The sequence below is a fragment of the Meles meles genome, chromosome 17 (genome assembly GCF_922984935.1).
Source record: "Meles meles chromosome 17, mMelMel3.1 paternal haplotype, whole genome shotgun sequence".
Lineage (NCBI taxonomy): Eukaryota > Metazoa > Chordata > Mammalia > Carnivora > Mustelidae > Meles > Meles meles.
Genome location: NC_060082.1, coordinates 46,551,972 through 46,557,873, shown reverse-complemented (window position 1 = coordinate 46,557,873; position 5,902 = coordinate 46,551,972). Strand labels below are relative to the sequence as shown.

Below are 5,902 nucleotides of genomic sequence, written 5' to 3'. Positions count from 1 at the left end.
TCCCACCCCTGACCCTTCAAAACCCTCAGGTTGTTTTTCAGAGTCCATAGTCTCTTATGGTTAGCCTCCCCTTCCAATTTTTCTTTTTTATAAACATATAATGTATTTTTATCCCCACGGGTACAGGTCTGTGAATCGCCAGGTTTACACACTTCACAGCACTCACGATAGCACATACCCTCCCCAATGTCCATAACCCCCTCCCCCTCTCCCAACCCCACCTCCCCCCAGCAACCAAACATTTGGTTTTTGTATTTTTCTTTTTCTTTTTCTTTTTTTGTTTTTTTATTTAATTAACATATAATGTATTATCTTCTTCAGGGGTAAAGGTCTGTTAAATTCATTTCTTCCAATAGTTACTCTGAATGTAAATGGATTAAATGCCCCAATCAAAAGACACAGGGTATCAGAGTGGATAAAAAAAAGTAAGACCCATTCATATACTATGTGCAAGAGACTCATTTAAACCCAAAGACAACTCTAGATTGAAAGTGAGGGAGTGGAAAACCATTTATCATGCTAATGGATATATTAAAAAAAAAAGCTGGGGTGGCAACCCTTATATCAGACAAATTCGATTTAAAACCAAAGACTGTAATAAGAGATGAGGAAGGACACTATATTATAATCAAAGGGTCTGTCCAATAAAAAGATCTAACAATTATAAATATTTATGCCCCAACATGGGAGCAGCCAATTATATAAGCCAATTAATAACAAAATTAAAGAAACACATAGATAATAAAACAATAATAGTAGGGGACGTTAACACCCCCACTCAAAATAATGTACACATTATCTAAGCAGAAAATCAGCAAGGAAACAAGGGCTTTGAATAATACACTAGACCAGATGAATCTCACAGGTATATTCAGAGAATTCACCCTAAAGCAACAGAACACACATTCTTCTCAAAGACACATGGAATATTCTCCAGAACAGATCACATACTGGGTCACAAATCAGGTCTCAAGTGGTACCAAAAGATTAGGATCATTCCCTGCATATTTTCAGACCACAATGCTTTGAAACTGGAACTCAATCACAAGAGGCAATTTGGAAAGAACTCAAATCCATGGAGGCTAAAGAATAGGTCAACCGGGAATAAAGAAGAATTTTAAAAATTCATGGAAACATGAGTGTTCTGTAGTTCCTTGGGTACAGATCCTTTACCTCTTGGGTACAGATTCTTTACCTCTTCAGTTAGGTTTATTCCCAGGTATCTTATGGTTCTTGGTGCTATAATAAATGGAATCTATTCTCTAATTTCCCTTTCTGTATTTTCATTGTTAGTGTATAAGAAAGCCACTGATTTCTGTACATTGACTTTGTATCCTGCCACGTTACTGAATTGCTGTATAAGTTCTAGTAGTTTGGGGGTGGAGTCTTTGGGGTTTTCCATATAAAGAATCATGTCATCTGCGAAGAGAGAGAGTTTGGCTTCTTCATTGCCAGTTTGGATACAATTTATTTCTCTTTATTATCTGATTGCTGTTGCTAGGACTTCTAATACTATGTTGAATAAGAGTGATGAGAGTGGGCATCCTCGTCATGCTCCTGATCTCAATGAGAAGGCTGCAAGCTTTTGCCCATTGAGGATGGTATTTGCCATGGGTCTTTCATAGATACATTTTATGAAGTTCAGGAATGTTCCCTCTATCCCTACACTTTGAAGTGTTTTAATCAGGAACAGATGCTGGATTTTGTCCAATGCTTTTTCTGCATCAATTAAGAGGACCACGTGGTTCTTCTCTCTTCTCTTATTAATTTGTTCTATCACATTGATTGATTTGCGAATGTTGAACCATCCTTGTAAACCAGGGATGAATCCCACCTGGTCATGGTGGATAATCTTTTTAATGTGCTGCTGGATCCTGTTTGCTAGGATCTTGTTGAGAATCTTAACGTCCATATTCATCAGTGATATTGGTCTGAAATTCCCCTTTTTGGTAGGGTCTTTGCCTGGTTTGGGGATCAGGGTAATGCTGGCTTCATAAAAAGAGACTGGAAGTTTTCCTTCTGCTTCAATTTTTTGAAACAGCGTCAGGAGAATTGGTGTTATTTCTTCTTTGAAAGTTTGGTAGAATTCCCCAGGAATTCCCCAGGAATCTGTCAGGTCCTGGGCTCTTGTTTTTTGGGAGGTTTTTGATCACTGCTTCAATCTTGTTACTAGATATCAGTCTACTCAGGTTGCCAATTTCTTCCTGGTTCAATTTTGGGAGTTTATAATTTTCTAGGAATGCATCCATTTCATCTAGGTTGCTTAGCTTATTGGCATATAACTGTTGGTAATAATTTCTGATGATTGTTTCTATTTCCCTGGTGTTAGTTGTGATCTCTCCCTTTTCATTCATAATTTTATTAATTTGGGCTTTCTCTCTTTTCTTTTGGATTAGTGTGCCCAATGATTTATCGATCTTATCGATTCTTTCAAAAAACCAGCTTCTAGTTTCACTGATACGTTCTACTGTATCTCTGTTTTCTACCTCACTGAAATTGAAGAAGACACAAAAAGATGGAAGACCATTCCATGGTCTTGGATCAGAATAAGAATAATAAGAATAAGAATATATAATATATATATTATATATATATTATATAATATAAGAATAAGAAGAATAAACATTGTTAAAATGTCTATATGGCCTAGAGCAATCTATGCTTTTAATGCCATTCCAATCAAAATTCCACCAGTATTTTTCAAAGAGCTGGAGCAAATAATCCTAAAATTTGTATAGAATCAGAAGAGACCCTGAATTGCTAAGGAAATGTTGAAAAACAAAAACAAAACTGGCGGCATCACGTTACCTGATTTCAAGCTTTACTACAAAGCTGTGATCGCCAAGACAGCGTGGTACTTGCATAAAAACAGACACATAGACCAGTGGAACAGAGTAGAGAGCCCAGATATGGACCCTTGACTCTGTGGTCAAATAATCTTCAACAAAACAGGAAAAAATATACTGTGGAAAAAAGACAGTCTCTTCAATAAATGGTGCTGGGAAAACTGGACAGCTATATGTAGAAGAATGAAACTCGACCATTCTCTTACACCGTACACAAAGATAAACTCGAAATGGATAAAAGACCTCAATGTGAGACAGGAATCCATCAGAATCCTAGAGGAGAACATAGGCAGTAACCTCTTCGATATCAGCCACAGCAAATTCTTTCAAGATATGTCTCCAAAGGCCAAGGAAACAAAAGCGAAAATGAACTTTTGGGACTTCATCAAGATCAAAAGCTTCTGCACAGCAAAGGAAACAGTCAACAAAACAAAAAGGCAACACACGGAATGGGAGAAGATATTTGCAAATGACAGTACAGACAAAAGGTTGATATCCAGGATCTATAAAGAACTCCTCAAACTCAACACACACAAAACAGATAATCATATCAAAAAATGGGCAGAAGATATGAACAGACACTTCTCCAATGAAGACATATGAATGGCTATCAGACACATGAAAAAATGCTCATCATCACTAGCCATCAGGGAGATTCAAATTAAAACCACATTGAGATACCACCTGACACCAGTTAGAATGGCCAAAATTAGCAAGACAGGAAACAACGTGTGTTGGAGAGGATGTGGAGAAAGGGGAACCCTCTTACACTGTTGGTGGGAATGCAAGTTGGTGCAGCCACTTTGGAGAACAGTGTGGAGATTCCTCAAGAAATTAAAAATAGAGTGTCCCTATGACTGCAATTGCACTACTGGGTATTTACCCCAAAGATACAGATGTAGTGAAAAGAAGAGCCATCTGTACCCCAATGTTTATAGCAGCAATGGCCACAGTCGCCAAACTGTGGAAAGAACCAAGATGCCCTTCAACGGATGAATGGATAAGGAAGATGTGGTCCATATACACGATGGAGTATTATGCCTCCATCAGAAAGGATGAATACCCAACTTTTGTAGCAACATGGACGGGACTGGAAGAGATTATGCTGAGCGAAATAAGTCAAGCAGAGAGAGTCAAGTGTCATATGGTTTCACTTATTTGTGGAGCATAACAAATAACATGGAGGACATGGGGAGATGGAGAGGAGAAGGGAGTTGTGGGAAATTGGAAGGGGAGATGAACCATGAGAGACTATGGACTCTGAAAAACAACCTGAGGGTTTTGAAGGGGTTGGGGGTGGGAGGTTGGGGAACCAGGTGGTGGGTAATAGGGAGGGCATATATTGCATGGAGCACTGGGTGTTGTGCAAAAACAATGAATACTGTTACACTGAAAAGAAATTTTTAAAAAGTGAAAAAAATTTCATGGAAACAAATGCAAATGAAAACACAACTGTTCAAAACCTTTGGGATGGGAACTTTCCAGAACGCTCAGTGAGATTCAGAGGAGCGGCAGCTACCCGAGCTGAGCGCAGCAATGCGCTCCTTCCTGCTCCCCCACATCGGCCTCAGCCCTCTCACTGGCTATAGAAAATGGTGAAAGAAACCACTTACTATGATGTTTTGGGGGTCAAACCCAAAGCCACCCAAGAAGAACTGAAAAAGGCCTACAGGAAACTGGCCTTGAAGTACCACCCTGATAAGAATCCAAATGAAGTAGAGAAGTTTAAACAGATTTCTCAAGCTTATGAAGTACTCTCTGATGCAAAGAAAAGGGAATTAGATGACAAAGGAGGTGAACAGGCAATTAAAGAAGGTGATGCTGGTGGTGGTTTTAGTTCCCCCATGGACATCTTTGATATGTTTTTTGGAGAAGGAGGAAGAATGCAGAGAGAAAGGAGAGGTAAAAAATGTTGTGCATCAGCTCTCAGTAACCTTAGAAGATTTATATAATGGTGTAACAAGAAAACTAGCTCTGCAAAAGAATGTGATTTGCAATAAATGTGAAGGCCGAGGTGGTAAGAAAGGAGCAGTTGAGTGTTGTCCCAGTTGCAAGGTACTGGAATGCAAATAAGAATTCATCAGATAAGACCTGGAATGGTTCAGCAAATTCAGTCTGTGTGCATGGAGTGCCAGGGCCATGGGGAACAGATCAGTCCTAAAGATAGATGTAAAAGTTGCAATGGAAGGAATATAGTTTGAGAGAAAAGATTCTAGAAGTTCATATTGACAAAGGCATGAAAGATGGACAGAAGATAACATTCCATGGTGAAGGTGACCAAGAACCAGGACTGGAACCAGGAGATATTATAATTGTTTTAGATCAGAAGGACCATGCTGTTTTTACTCGGCGAGGAGAGGACCTTTTCATGTATATGGACTTACAGCTCGTTGAAGCACTGTGTGGTTTTCAAAAGCCAATATCTACTCTTGACAACCGAACCATTGTCATCACCTATCATCCAGGTCAAATTGTCAAGCATGGAGATATCAAGTGTGTGCTAAATGAAGGCATGCCAATTTATCGTAGACCATATGAGAAGAGTGGCCTCATCATCGAATTTAAGGTAAACTTTCTTGAGAATGGCTTTCTGTCTCCTGATAAACTCTCTTTGCTGGAAAAACTCCTACCTGAGAGGAAGGAAGTAGAAGAGACTGATGAAATGTACCAGGTAGAACTAGTGGACTTTGATCCAAATCAGGAAACATGGTGCCATTACAATGGGGAAGCATATGAGGATGATGAACATCATCCCAGGGGTGGTGTTCAGTGTCAGACCTCTTGATGGAGCCAATGAATAACACTGCTGGCATTTTATGTGCAGTAGTGAATGACTGAAGGACTATAATCATAGCTCACTACTTGTTATTGCTTTTGTTTTAATATTCAACTATAGTGGTTTAAAAGTTAAATGAAGAATAAACTCAAATATAAAAGCTCAAAAAAAAAAAAAAAAACTTTGGGATGCAGCAAAGGCAGTACTAAGAGAGAAGTATATAACACTATGAGTCTTTCTCAAGAAATAAGAAAGTTCTCAAATACACAACCTAACCCTA

At 38.8% G+C, this 5,902-nt stretch overlaps 1 pseudogene; it reads left to right on the top strand.

The window, feature by feature from the left end:
- The first annotated feature begins 4,438 nt into the window (after window positions 1-4,438).
- LOC123928090 lies at window positions 4,439-5,631 on the top strand (annotated as a pseudogene).
- Window positions 5,632-5,902: the final 271 nt, after the last annotated feature.